This window comes from Anolis sagrei, chromosome 2, assembly GCF_037176765.1.
Source record: "Anolis sagrei isolate rAnoSag1 chromosome 2, rAnoSag1.mat, whole genome shotgun sequence".
In the NCBI taxonomy this organism is placed as follows: Eukaryota; Metazoa; Chordata; class Lepidosauria; order Squamata; family Dactyloidae; genus Anolis; species Anolis sagrei.
Genome location: NC_090022.1, coordinates 4,411,846 through 4,426,249, shown reverse-complemented (window position 1 = coordinate 4,426,249; position 14,404 = coordinate 4,411,846).

Sequence of the window (14,404 nt, the reverse complement as noted above, 5' to 3'; positions counted from 1 at the left end):
AGCCGATATATATGCCTCTATCTGTCTGTCTGTCCTGTCTTGGTCTAATCGGCCTTGAATATTTGCCATATATGTGTTCTGTCATCTGCTCTGAGTTCCCTTTGTGGTGAGAAGGACAGAATATAAATACTGTAGATAAATAAATCACCATTCAACAGTTGAGTCTATTCTGGTTGGAAATCATCAACAGGGTTACAGTAATTATGTATGTGTGCCTATATTCTACAGAAGAACAAAGTAGGTATTTCTTTGTTGGACTCCCCTATCTGATGTATTGTTGTTGTTGTTCTCTTTGAAATGAAGGCGGGAGCCGTATCAACGTAGTGGAGACAGATTATACGGGTTACCTCATTACTCATGTTGAAACCAAGCTCCGAAACGCCCTACATTTAGAAGGTATGTCTCACAAAATCCTGGAAGACAGTGGTGAGCTGGAGATGGGCATGGCATGGCAACATATAGCAAACCCCTAGTTATGTAATAGATCTACTCTCTTCAGGAGAAACAACAGGATTTAAGCCTGCAGAACAGGTTTCAAATCTCTGCTCGTTTATGGAAGCTAACTGGGTACGTCACATATAACAATAGCTGGCTGAGAAATTATAATTATTTCCAGGTTGGACTACTGTAATGCACTCTACATGGGGCTACCCTTGAAAACGGCCCGGAAATTTCAATTGGTTCAACGAGCGGCGGCCAGGCTGTTACTGGTGCTCCTTACAGGGAGTGGTCAACCCTCCTGTTTAAGGAGCTCCATTGGCTGCCGTTCATTTTCCGGTCCCAATTCAAGGTGCAGGTGCTTACCTACAAAGCCCTAAACGGTTTGGGACCCACCTACCTGCATGACCGCATCACTGTGTACGAACCCACTCGATCTCTTTGATCATCTGGAGAGGCCCTGCTCGCACTCCCGCCTCCATCACTAGTACGATTGGTGGGGATGAGGGAGAGGACCTTCTCGGTGGTGGTCCCTCGTTTAGGCACATATTGCTGGGAGTTTCCTTATGCTGGGAAGGCACACTGAAACAATCATGTTTTCAGGCTCCTCCTAAAGACTGCCAGAGTTAGGGCATGTCTGATGTCCTTAGGAAGTAGTTCCAGAGTCGAGGGGCTACCACCGAGAAGGCCCTCTATCTCGTGCCCATCAATCGCACTTGTGATGCAGGTGGGAGCGTGAGTAGGGCCTCTCCAGATGATCGAAGAGATCGTGTGGGTTCGTACACAGAAATGCGGTCACGCAGGTAGGCAGGTCCCAAACCGTTCAGAGCTTTGTAGGTAAGAACCTGCACCTTGAATTGGGACTGGAAAATGAATGGCTGCCAGTGGAGCTCCTTAAACAGAAGGGTTGACCGCTCCCTGTAAGGAGCGCCAGTTAACAATCTGGCCGCTGCCCGTTGGACCAACTGAAATTTCCGAGCCGTTTTCAAGGGCAGACCCACGTAGAGCTCTTTACAGTAGTCCAATCTGGAGGTAACTAAGGCATGGACCACCCTGGCCAGATCCGCCTTCCTAGGCTAGAACATGCCCCCTTAGGGCAAACCTGACCTAAGATGGCTTCTTTCTATTTCCCTTTCCTAAAATGGATGCCGTGGCTTCGCCAGGCCCACTTCCTTATGCTCTTACCAGCTAGCTAAGGTAAGGGATTCATTACATCACACTTTCTTGGCTTCAGAGGAAGGCAACGACACAAACCACTTCCCAAACACATCTTAACAAGAATACCTCATGAAAGGGTCTCTCTCCTTAAGGTAGCCATCATTTGATTTGGGGCACACAGCAACAATAACAGTATCTTTACTTCAGTTCAAAAGTTCAAACAGGGAAACAATATGTACAATATGTAAATAGGCTTCATGCCTTAAAAATGATTGGACTTCAGAGAGTTGGCAGCCATTTCCTTCCTGACTGTTTCCAGTCAGCACTCTCTTCACTCTCCACAGTGAAAATGACAGTTAAAACCGTTTGTCTCAGCAGCAAGCCAGAGACAGCAGCCAATCAGAACTCTGACCCCTGGTATGCTCAGCCAATCAGCTGCCAACACATGTCTTTCCAGTCAACCCATTACATCATGGCATCTCTTTTCAAATCCTCACAACAGCAACGTGCTGAACAACTCTTCCCAATACCTCATGAAAGGGTCTATCTCCTTAGGGTTCACATCAGCCAAAAATGACCTGAGGCACACAGCAACACAACATGAAAATGGCCACTTTGAACACATCTGGCTGTTCAAAGCTTATGCCGTCGCGCCTGGGGGCTATAACTCTTAGGTAAAGAGACATAGACGTGACATCTTTCCCCCAGGGGATTGCTTCTTGCCTTCCTTTAGAGAACTGGAACTCCCAAGGACCAAAACACTTTACATAACTCAAAATAGGTTTTATTGTTCACAAAGAGTTATCCCTTTAAGGCAATAAGCTGGAAGTTTCAAAGGGGGTAAAGGAAATATACATTACAGTCTCTGGTTGTCTTGGGTCCAAGGAGATTTCACAGCTGAGAAGCTTTGGCTGTGAAAGTCGGAACAAACACAACCCCTAGTCCAATGGCCTATGTTGAAGGCACAGAGTCTTCCTTTTGATGCCAAAGGACTGGTTTGAAGGCGCTTGGGTCTCCTCAACGTTGTCCAGGGCGATCTGGGCATGAAGTATGAGTCCCAAGGGTAAAAACATTAGAATTGGTGCTGAGAGGTAACTTAATGAAGGGCTTTAGAGCCAAGTCTCTTTCTCACGTCTATCTGATAGAAAGTTTGATGGTAGAATGGAAAAGGAAAAGCTCTGCCCTCCTCCAGGAAGAGGTGGAGCCAAGCAATTGAGCTGAGGAAGCAATATAACTGACGCAAACAACATTGATTGAAAGATATAAATAACCAATCAATCCAACTATATATTTACATTCTTCTCTCTTTGCATCTGAAGCCAGGGACCCACAAGCATCAGACAGTATAAAGGAAAAATTCAAGGAAGTCGCGGGCTCATTGGGATTCCCTACAGACAACATCACCGACATGCCTTCAACAGGTAAGAGGAGGACAATGCCAAACTGTGTCTTTAAACATTCAGACAAGTTTCAAGTGTGAGAATCCAGCTGAACTGAAATGCAATTTAAAAGACATCCATGAATGATATATTTGGAAAATGCAGCATCCAGTTTGTTAACAATTTCCTTTTTCAGAACTGGCTAATTGCCCTAAGTCCAACTTGAATGAAGCGGGATCTACATTGCTCTATATGCTAGGTTCTGATTCCAGATTATTCTCTTATCTCAGGTTTATTTTTTAATTTTTATTTCGTATCAAAAGCATTGCATAAGTTAGTATAAAACTGATAAAAATAGAAGGAGCACAGGGGGCTAAATATCTTTTGACCAGAAATGGGCAACAGCAATAACATTAGGTTCTTATGGGTTTTTTCGGGCTGTATGGCCATGTTCTAGAGGCATTTTCTCCTGACGTTTCGCCTGCATCTATGGCAAGCATCCTCAGAGGTAGTGAGGTCTGTTGGAATTAGGAAAATGGGTTTATGTGGAATGGCTGGGGTGGGGCAAAGAGCTCTTCTCTGCTGGAGCCAGGTGTGAATGTTTCAACTGACCACCTTTATTAGCATTTGAAGGCCTGGCTGAGCCTGGGGGGAAACTTTTGTTGAGAGGTGTTAAGATGTGCCTGGTTGTTTCCTCTCTGCTGTAGTAGTCTGTGTCCAGGCTGGTTCATCAGGTGCTCTGCTATGGCTGGACACAGCATATTATTTGAGAACACAGAAATGCTGGACCACTCCAACAACCACCAAGTCAGACTACACAGAGAAGCCATTGAAATCCACAAGAAGCATGTGGACAATGTCAACAGAAAGGAGGAGACCATGAAAATGAACAAAATCTGGCTACCAGTATTAAAAAACTCTAAAATTACAACAGCAAAACAGCAGAGAGGAAACAACCAGGCACATCTTAATACCTCTCAACAAAAGTTCCCCCCCAGGCTCAGCCAGGTTTTCAAATGCTAATGAAGGTGGTCAGTTGAAACACTCACACCTAGCTCCAGCAGAGAAGAGCTCTTTGCCCTTTGCCCCACCCTGGTCATTCCACAGATATATAAACCCATTTTCCTATTTCCAACAGACCTCACTACCTCTGAGGATGCTTGCCACAGATGCAGGCGAAACGTCAGGAGAAAATGCCTCTAGACCATGGCCATACAGCCCGAGAAAACCCACAAGAACCTAGTGATTCCAGCCATGAAAGCCTTTGACAATACAGCAATAGCATTGTCTGTAGCCTCCAACAATTCTTCCTCTGTACATGAGGCAGGTCATAGTGGACAAGCATACAGATGCGGAGTTGTCTGTTCTGCTCCACAGTCACACAAGGTGTGGGATTCTTTTAGGTAGTGCCATTTCGGCAGGTTGTCTTTGGATCTGCCCACTCCACTTCTGAGTCTGTTCAGGGACTTCCAAGTTGCCCATTCTGGGTTTGCCACTGGAGGAAGACCCTCTCTCATGGGGGGCCATCCAGTTGGGATATCCTGGTGTAGCTGCCCAGAGGGAGACTCTTGCTGTTGCTGGGGGGACGCCAAGAGGTGTGGTAGTTCTCATAAAGCTTTTCCTTGATTTGAGTCTACTAGGAGGAGGTGGTAGCCATGTTGTGGATGGCTTTCACAGGGTTCAACCTTATTTCTCTCACATTTAGCAGCAACTTCCTAACTAACACAAATAATGCTACTCAGCTAATTTTGAATCCATTATGTGAGTCAGACTAGTAGAGCTTTAAGAATTAGGATTATTGAACACAAAAGTAGAACAAGATACAATGTCATAGAATCAGAATCATAGAATCAAAGAGTTGGAAGAGACCTCGTGGGCCATCCAGTCCAACCCCATTCTACCAAGAAGCAGGAATATTGCATTCAAATCACCCCTGACAGATGGCCATCCAGCCTCTGTTTCAAAGCTTCCAAAGAAGGAGCCTCCACCACACTCCGGGGCAGAGAGTTCCACTGCTGAACGGCTCTCACAGTCAGGAAGTTCTTCCTCATGTTCAGATGGAATCTCCTCTCTTGTAGTTTGAAGCCATTGTTCCATTGCGTCCTAGTCTCCAGGGAAGCAGAAAACAAGCTTGCTCACTCCTCCTCCCTGTGGCTTCCTCTCACATATTTATACATGGCTATCATATCTCCTCTCAGCCTTCTCTTCCTCAGGCTAAACATGCCCAGCTCCTTAAGCCGCTCCTCATAGGGCTTGTTCTCCAGACCTTTTATCATTTTAGTCGCTCTCCTCTGGACACCTTCCAGCTTGTCAATATCTCTCTTCAATTGTGGTGCCCAGAACTGGACACAATATTCCAGGTGTGGTCTAACCAAAGCGGAATAGAGCATGGGGAGCAGGACTTCCCTAGATCTAGACACTCCTTTAAGAAAATATGGGCAAATTAATCACCACTCAAAACCATTAAGGGTTTTTTTTTAAAAAAAAAATCATAAAAGTAGTGCATAAATATAAAATGTCAAGGATTAGATTTTCATAGGTTGCTATTACAAAGAGAGGTATTTTGGATATTCAAAATAGATGGAGAAGCCATGGGGAGCCCTATCAGCGACTAAAAAAGTCCACTAAATGGTTCAGATATGTAGAGCCATGGAGAAGAGGAACTAAACAAGTTCCTGGACCACATCAACAACATCCACCCAAACATCCTATTTACCATGGAAAAAGAAAAAGAAGGAAAACTGCCATTTCTAGATGTCCTGTTGTTGTTCATTCGTTCAGTCATCTCCAACTCTTCGTGACCTCATGGACCAGCCCACGCCAGAGCTCCCTGTCGGCCGTCACCACCCCCAGCTCCTTCAAGGTCAGTCCAGTCACTTCAAGGATGCCATCCATCCATCTTGCCCTTGGTCGGCCCCTCTTCCTTTTACCTTCCACCTTCCCCAGCATAATTGACTTCTCTAGGCTTTGCTGTCTCCTCATGATGTCGCCAAAGGACTTCAACTTTGTATTGTCAAAGGCTTTCATGGCTGGAATCACTAGGTTCTTGTGGGTTTTTTCGGGCTATAGAGCCATATTCTAGAGGCATTTTTCCTGACATTTTGCCTGCATCTATGGCAAGCATCCTCAGATGTAGTGAGGTCTGTTGGAATTAGGACATTGGGTTTATATATCTGTGGAATGACCAGGGTGGGGCAAAGGGCAAAGAGCTCTTCTCTGCTGGAGCTAGGTGTGAATGTTTCAACTGATCACCTTCATTAGCATTTGAAGGCCTGCCTGAGCCTGGGAAAATCTTTTGCTGGGAGGTGTTAATATGTGCCTGGTTGTTTCCTCTCTGTTGTTTTGCTGTTGTAATTTTAGAGTTTTTTAATACTGGTAGCCAGATTTTGTTCATTTTCATGGTCTCTTCCTTTCTGTTGAAATTGTCCACATGCTTGTGGATTTCAATGGCTTCTCTGTGTAGTCTGACATGGTGGTTGTTGGTGTGGTCCAGCATTTCTGTGTTCTCAAATAATATGCTGTGTCCAGGCTGGTTCATCAGGTGCTCTGCTATGGCTGACTTCTCTGGTTGAAGTAGTCTGCAGTGCCTTTGTCTCTAGTCTCCTTCCCTCCAGTGAGCAGCCGGGCTTTATTTCCTGGAGGATGGACTGGTTGGATCTTCTCGCAGTCCAAGGCACTCTCAGCACTTTCCTCCAACACCACAGCTCAAAAGCATCTCTCTTCCTTCGCTCAGCCTTCCCTAAGGTCCAGCTCTCACATCCGTCGGTGACTACAGGGAAGACCATGGCTTGGACTAGGCAATGGATCTTTGTTGCCAGTGTGATGTCTCTACTCTTTACTATTTTATCGAGACTGGACATTGCTCTCCTCCCAAGAAGGAAGCGTCTTCTGATTTCCTGGCCACAGTCTGCATCTGCACTCATCTTTGCGCCTAGAAATACATGTCCTAGATAGATGTCCTAGTCATCCACAAACCCAATCAACAATTCGGCCACACAGTTTGCAGAAAACCTACACACACGGATAGATACCAAACTCCACCCATCACCCAAGTAAAAAAAGAAGCACCATTAAAGCCCTGGCAGATCGTGCAAAAGGAATCTGCGAACCCCAACTCGTTTATTGTGAGCCATTCTGAGTCCCAGAATGCAAATAAAATAAAGTAGGCTGATGCAATGCAAAAAGAAATGGTTAGGGATATTTGTGGCCCAGTGATTAATAATTAAAACAACAACACCAACAACAATGTATTTATTACCTATCTCTCCCCGTGGCTTGAGACAGGATACATCATTAAAACATGAGATAAAACACTATTAAAAGACACACAACAAGATACACAGAGTTAAAATACAAGTTCAAATTTACAACAATGTAAATAATAATGAATTCACATAATAATAATAATAATAATAATAATAATAATAATAATAAGGAATGAAAACACTGGTGTCCTTCTCCTGCCCTGCTCCCTAGGCTCAATTCCTCCTCTCATTGGGATAATTGTCTCTTTCCTTCCATAGGTTCATGCCCGTCGTGAGAGAACAACCACTGCAGGTGCACCAGTTCCTGGAGGGAGGCAAACATGTGAGGGTTGGTAAATGTAAATAAACAGAAGCTTTACTACAGTTTCTGAACCAAGATATGCCCTGCAGTATAATAAAGTGTCACTCAGTCTTGTGTAACAAGTAACAGTATCTTTACTTCCATTCAAAAGATCAAACAGGGCAGCAATATATACAGCGGTCTCTCTGAATGCACACAAAGAACAGATGGAATAAACAGTCCTTTTGAACAGTCTTTAAAATATGCTTCATGCCTTAGAAATGACCAGGCTTCAGAGAGTTGGCAGCCATCTCCTTCCTGGCTGTTTCCAGTCAGCACTCTCTTCACTCTCCGGGGTGAAAGTAGCATGTTGTTTCATAGAATCATAGAATCATAGAATCAAAGAGTTGGAAGAGACCTCCTGGGCCATCCAGTCCAACCCCATTCTGCCAAGAAGCAGGATTATTGCATTCAAATCACCCCTGACAAATGGCCATCCAGCCTCTGCTTAAAAGCTTCCAAAGAAGGAGCCTCCACCACACTCCAGGGCAGAGAGTTCCACTGTTGAACGGCTCTCACAGTCAGGAAGTTCTTCCTCATGTTCAGATGGAATCTCCTCTCTTGTAGTTTGAAGCCATTGTTCCGCGTCCTAGTCTCCAAGGAAGCAGAAAACAAGCTTGCTCCCTCCTCCCTGTGGCTTCCTCTCACATATTTATACATGGCTATCATATCTCCTCTCAGCCTTCTCTTCTTCAGGCTAAACATGCCCAGTTCCCTAAGCCGCTCCTCATAGGGCTTGTTCTCCAGACCCGTGATCATTTTAGTCGCCCTCCTCTGGACACATTCCAGCTTGTCAATATCTCTCTTGAATTGTGGTGCCCAGAACTGGACACAATATTCCAGGTGTGGTCTAACCAAAGCAGAATAGAGCATGGGTAGCATGAGTTCCCTGGATCTAGACACTATGCTCCTCTTGATGCAGGCCAAAATCCCATTGGCTTTTTTTGCTGCCACATCACATTGTTAGCTCATGTTCACCTTCCTGTCCACGAGGACTCCAAGATCTTTTTCACACGTACTGCTCTCGAGCCAGGCATTGTCCCCCATTCTGTATCTTTGCATTTCATTTTTTCTGCCAAAGTGGAGCATCTTGCATTTGTCCCTGTTGAACTTCATTTTGTTAGTTTTGGCCAATCATCTCTCTAATCTGTCAAGATCGTTTTGAATCCTGCTCCTGTCCTCTGGACTATTGGCTATCCCTCCCAATTTGGTGTCGTCTGCAAACTTGATGATCATGCCTTCTAGCCCTAGCAGTTAAAACCGTTTGTCTCAGCAGCAAGTCAGAGACAGTAGCCAATCAGAACTCTGCCCCCTAGCAACAAAACAGGGGTGTTTTGTTGAGGGTGGTGAAAAGACAACATAGAGTGAGGTTGTGTCTCTTGGATCAAACCTCCAACTAAATGTGCTGCTTTTGGGGAAGGTTGTTTCATTGAGTGGAGGTTTGTGTCTATAGCCTCCAGACATCTCTCTGAGTAACTGTCCTCAAGAAGGAATGGCATCCGCATAGGGGGAGTGAGTCAAAGACTTGGTTGGGGAGGGCCTAACTGCCACTAACTCTCTATATATCTACTCCTCTGATGGATCATCACCTTGTAGTGAGGGGACTTGCTTGTTCATACAGGAGTCATGGACACCCAGAAGGTACTCCCTTGGTGGCAAGATCACAGTGTTGTGGTTAACTAGGACCTCGGTTAAAGAGGATTCATGCCTGGTGAGCTATGCTTAAAACCAGATAGGCCAGGACAGAGAAACCAGCTCACCAACTTGAGCCCCCGGTGGCACAGTGGATTAAACCCTGGTGCCGGCAGGACTGAAGACCAACAGGTTGCAGGTTCAAATCCGGGGAGAGGCGGATGAGCTCCCTCTATTAGCTTCACCTCCTCATGCGGGGACATGAGAGAAGCCTCCCACAAGGGTGATAAAAACATCAAATCATGCGGGCGTCCCCTGGGCAACATCCTTGCAGACGGCCAATTCTCTCACACCAGAAGCAACTTGCAGTGACATTTTTCCCCAGGGGATTGCTTCTTGCCCTCCTTTAGGAAAACTGGAACTCCCAAGGACCAAAACACTGTAGATAACTCAAAATAGGTTTTATTGTTCACAAAGAGTTATCCCTTTAAGGCAATAAGCTGGAAGTTTCAAAGGGATAAAGGAAAATATATATTACAGTCTCTGGTTGTCTTGGGTCCAAGGAATTTTTCAGCTGAGAAGCTTTTCCAGGTCCCTCTGTCTCAATGGCTCTGAATGCCGGAGCAATCCAAATGGCCTATGTTTGAACACACAAAGTTCCTCTGGTGCCAAAGGACTGGTTTGAAGGCACTTGAGACTTCTCAACGTCGTCCAGGTTGATCTGAATATGAAGCATAAGTCTCAAGGGTAAGAACCTCAGAATTGGTGCTGAGAGGTAACTTAATAAAGGGCTTTAGAGCCAAGTCTCTTTCCCACGCCCATCTGATAGAAAGTTTGATGGTGGAATGAAAAAGGAAACACTGTCCTCCTCCAGGAAGAGGTGGGGTCAAACAATTGAGCTGAGGAAGCAATATAACTGGTGCAAACAACATTGATTGACAGCTATAAATAATCAATCAATCCAACTATACATTTACAGGGTAAAAAGGCAAAATCAAGCATTTTGCAACTTACAGTTCTACATATAGGTGGCTCCACTCGCGCCGTCACACTTATTGTTTTTTGTCTGGCATTCTCCTGTTTTTGAGTGTTGTTCTTTATTTACTGTTATGATTTTAATGAAGATGGACAAGAAGGCGATTAGAGATAAAATCTTTGAGATGAATGCAGGGTTTCACTACTTGGTACCCCCGATTAAAGGCTGACCAATATTGCGAAAATATCTTCAAGATTTAATGTCTGTAACCCTTAGGAATGCATTTACAGCCCAGCACTTCCAGACATTGCCATCAGGCTGGCTAGAGGGAAGATATAGAGCAGTGTTTCTCAGCCTTCCTAATGCCGCAACCCCTGAATATAGTTCCTCATGTTGTGTTGACCCCCCCCCCCCCCCCAACCATACAATTACTACTTCGTAACTCTCATTTTGCGACTGTTATGAATCATAACATTAATGTCTGATATGCAGAATGCATTTTAATTCACTGGACCAAATTTGGCACAAATACCCGACAGGCCCAAATTTAAATACTGGTGGGGTTGGAGGGATTGATTTTGTCATTTGGGAGTTGTAGTTGCTGGGATTTATAGTTCACCTATAATAAAAAAGCATTCTGAACTCCACCAATGATGAAATTGAACTAATGTTGGCACATGGAACGCCCATGGCAAACAGTAAATCCTGGAAGGGTTTGGTTGGGCATGGACCTTGAGTTTTGGAGTTGTAGTTCACCTACATCCGGAGAGCACTGTGGACACAAACATTCAATGATGGATCTGGATCAAACTTGGCACGAATACTCAGTATGCTCAAATGTGAACACTGGTGGCGTTTGGCGTAAATAGACCTTGACATTTGGGAGTTTTAGCTGCTGGGATTTATAGTTTGCCTACAATCAAAGAGCCCTTTGAACCCCACCAATGGTAGAACTGGGCCAAACTTCCCACATAGAACCCTCACAACCAACAGAAAATACTAGAGGGATTTGGGAGGAATTGACAGTGATTTAGGAGAGATGTAGTTCACCTACATCCAGAGAGCTCTGCAACTCAAACAATGATGGATATGGACCAGATATGGCACAATTACCTTGTGCCATAATACATTGAGAAACGCTGATATAGAGGGATCCCTCATGCCCAATGACTGTATTTGTGTGTTGGGGGAAAGAGAGGATTTAATACACTATCTGTAACACTGTCCTTTGTATCATAACCCTAGAAACAATCTTCTGGAATGTTCAATGTGTTGTCAAAGGCTTCCGTGGCCAGAATCACTAGGTTGCTGTGGGTTTTCCAAGTTGTGTGGCCATGTTCAGAAGCATTCTCTCCCGACGTTTCGCCATATCTATGGCAGGCATCCTCAGAGGGTGCTCACCAATGCTTCCTCTTCATCTTGGAAAGAAATGACAAGTGGAGTGCCGCAGGGTTCCGTCCTGGGCCCGGTCCTGTTCAACATCTTTATTAATGACTTAGATGAAGGGCTAGAAGGCAGGATCATCAAGTGTGCAGACGACACCAAATTGGGAGGGATAGCCAATACTCGAGAGGACAGGAGCAGGAGTCAAAACGATCTTGACAGATTAGAGAGATGATTGGCCAAAACTAACAAAATGAAGTTCAACAGGGACAAATGCAAGATACTCCACTTAGGCAGAAAAAAACGAAATGCAAGGATACAAAATGGGGGACAATGCCTGGCTTGAGAGTAGTACGTGTGAAAAAGATCTTGGAGTCCTCGTGGACAACAAGTTAAACATGAGCCAACAATGTGATGTGGCGGCAAAAAAAGCCAGTGAGATTTTGGCCTGCATCAATAGGAGCATAGTGTGTAGGTCCAGGGAAGTCATGCTCCCCATGCTCTATTCTGCTTTGGTTAGACCACATCTGGAATATTGTGTCCAATTCTGGGCACCACAATTCAAGAGAGATATTGACAAGCTGGAATGTGTCCAGAGGAGGGCGACTAAAATGATCAAGGGTCTGGAGAACAAGTCCTATGAGGAGCAGCTTAAGGAGCTGGACATGTTTAGCCTGAAGAAGAGAAGGCTGAGAGGAGATATGATAGCCATGTATAAATATGTGAGAGGAAGCCACAGGGAGGAGGAGGGAGCAAGCTTGTTTTCTGCTTCCTTGGAGACTAGGACGCGGAACAATGGCTTCAAACTTCAACAGAGGAGATTCTATCTGAACATGAGGAAGAACTTCCTGACTTTGAGAGCCGTTCAGCAGTGGAACTCTCTGCCCCGGAGTGTGGTGAAGGCTCCTTCTTTGGAAGCTTTTAAACAGAGGCTGGACGGCCATCTGTCAGGGGTGATTTGAATGCAATATTCCTGCTTCTTGGCAGAATGGGGTTGGACTGGATGGCCCAGGAGGTCTCTTCCAACTCTTGGATTCTATGATTTTATGAATGCTTCTGGAACATGGCCACACAGCCTGGAAAACTCTCAGTGGCCAACTTTATATAATGACTAGCCATCCCCTGTCTGTCTTGCTGTGGCCCAGTCTATGTATATGTGTTTTGTGTGTGTATATATTTGTATATATGTGTGTTTGCGTATATGTATATGTATATGTGTATGTATATGTGTGTGTATATATATATCTTTTCCTCTTTCTCTATTTTCTTCCTTCTCTACCTCTTTCCTTCTTTCCTTCGCTCTTTGCTTCCATGTTTCCTTCTCTGTTTCCTTCCTTCCTTCAATGTTTTTCCTCTTCCTTGATTGGGCCCGCTGCCTAGGAGGCTGCAACCACTGCGTCGCTCAGCGAGGCCTCGATTGTTATGGCGGTTCCGCCGGAAGTGCTGGGAGCAAGACTCACAGGCGAGGGAGCAAAAGTGTGGGAAGGGGTGGGGGTGCGAAGGAAGGGGGCGTGACTTCCTGGAGGGGGCGTGGGAGGAGGGAAGGATGGAGTCAGGGCGGGAAGGGGCGGGGCGGCGAAGGGAGGGGGCGTGGGTTGTGGCGAGGGAGCGTTGTCCAGCAATGTGCACGCGGCGGGGGACTCTTGCCGGGGCGCCTCTGCGCATGCTCCCTTTGTTTTCGAAATTGTGGGTTTGTTGAATTGTTGTTTACTATTTTGAATCGCTATCTGCATACCTTGTGGTTTGAGATATGTGCATGCCAAGTTTGGTGTGTTTTGGGCCAGGGGTTTTCACGTTTTGCTGTCCCGTTGAACGCCCTTAACAGATTTATATATATAGACTAGCCGCCCCCTGCCACGCATTACTGTGGCCCAGTCTGGTGATCTGGAAAATAAAGTAATGAGAAAGTGTTGGTTTCTAATATATATTTCTTTCTGCTTGTGGGTAAACAGTATTTCTTGCTGTTCCTTTGTCAGTGTTGATGTGGAGATTGTCTGGTTTGTCCACCCTGGAACAGGCAACATACCATTGTCCTTCCTTAGGGGTCTCTTTCAACTCCAGGATACTATATTTGTGTGCGTGTGAATCATATCTATCTATCTCTATGGCTGGATGGCTCTTTGTCAGGAGGGCTTTGATTATATTTTCTTGCAAGTTGGACTGGATGGCCTTAAGTGTTTTCTGTTGGTCATGGGGGTTCTGTGTAGGAAATTTGCCCCAGTTCTGTCATTCGTGGGGTCCAGAATGATCTTTGATTGTTGGTGAACTATAAATCGCAGTAACTACAACTCCCAAATGTCAAGGTCTATTTTCCCCAAACTCCATTTATGTGCATATTTGGGCATATGGAATATTTGTGCCAAGTTTGGTGCAAATCCATCATTGTTTGAGTGTGTACTACAACTCCCAAACTCAAGGTCAATACCCACCAAACTCTTCTAGTGTTTTCTGTTGGTCATGGGAGCCCTGTGTGCCAAGTTTGGTTCAATTCCATCATTGGTGGAGTTCGGAATGCTCTTTGATTGTAGGTGAACTATAAAGCCCAGCAACTACAACTCCCAAATAACAAAATCAATTTTTTGAGTGATGGTGACTCGTTGGCCTGATAGGTGTCTTGTGTCCAAATTTGGTCTCAGTTTGTCCAGTGGTTTTCGAGTTATGTTAATCTCACAAACGAACATTACATTTTTAGTGGGTTGTTGTAGGTTTTTCCGGGCTATATGACCATGTTCTGGAGGAAATTTTTCTCCTGACGTTTCGCCTGCATCTATGGCAAGCATCTTCAGAGGTAGTGAGGTCTGTTGGAATTAGGACAATGGGTTTATATATCTGT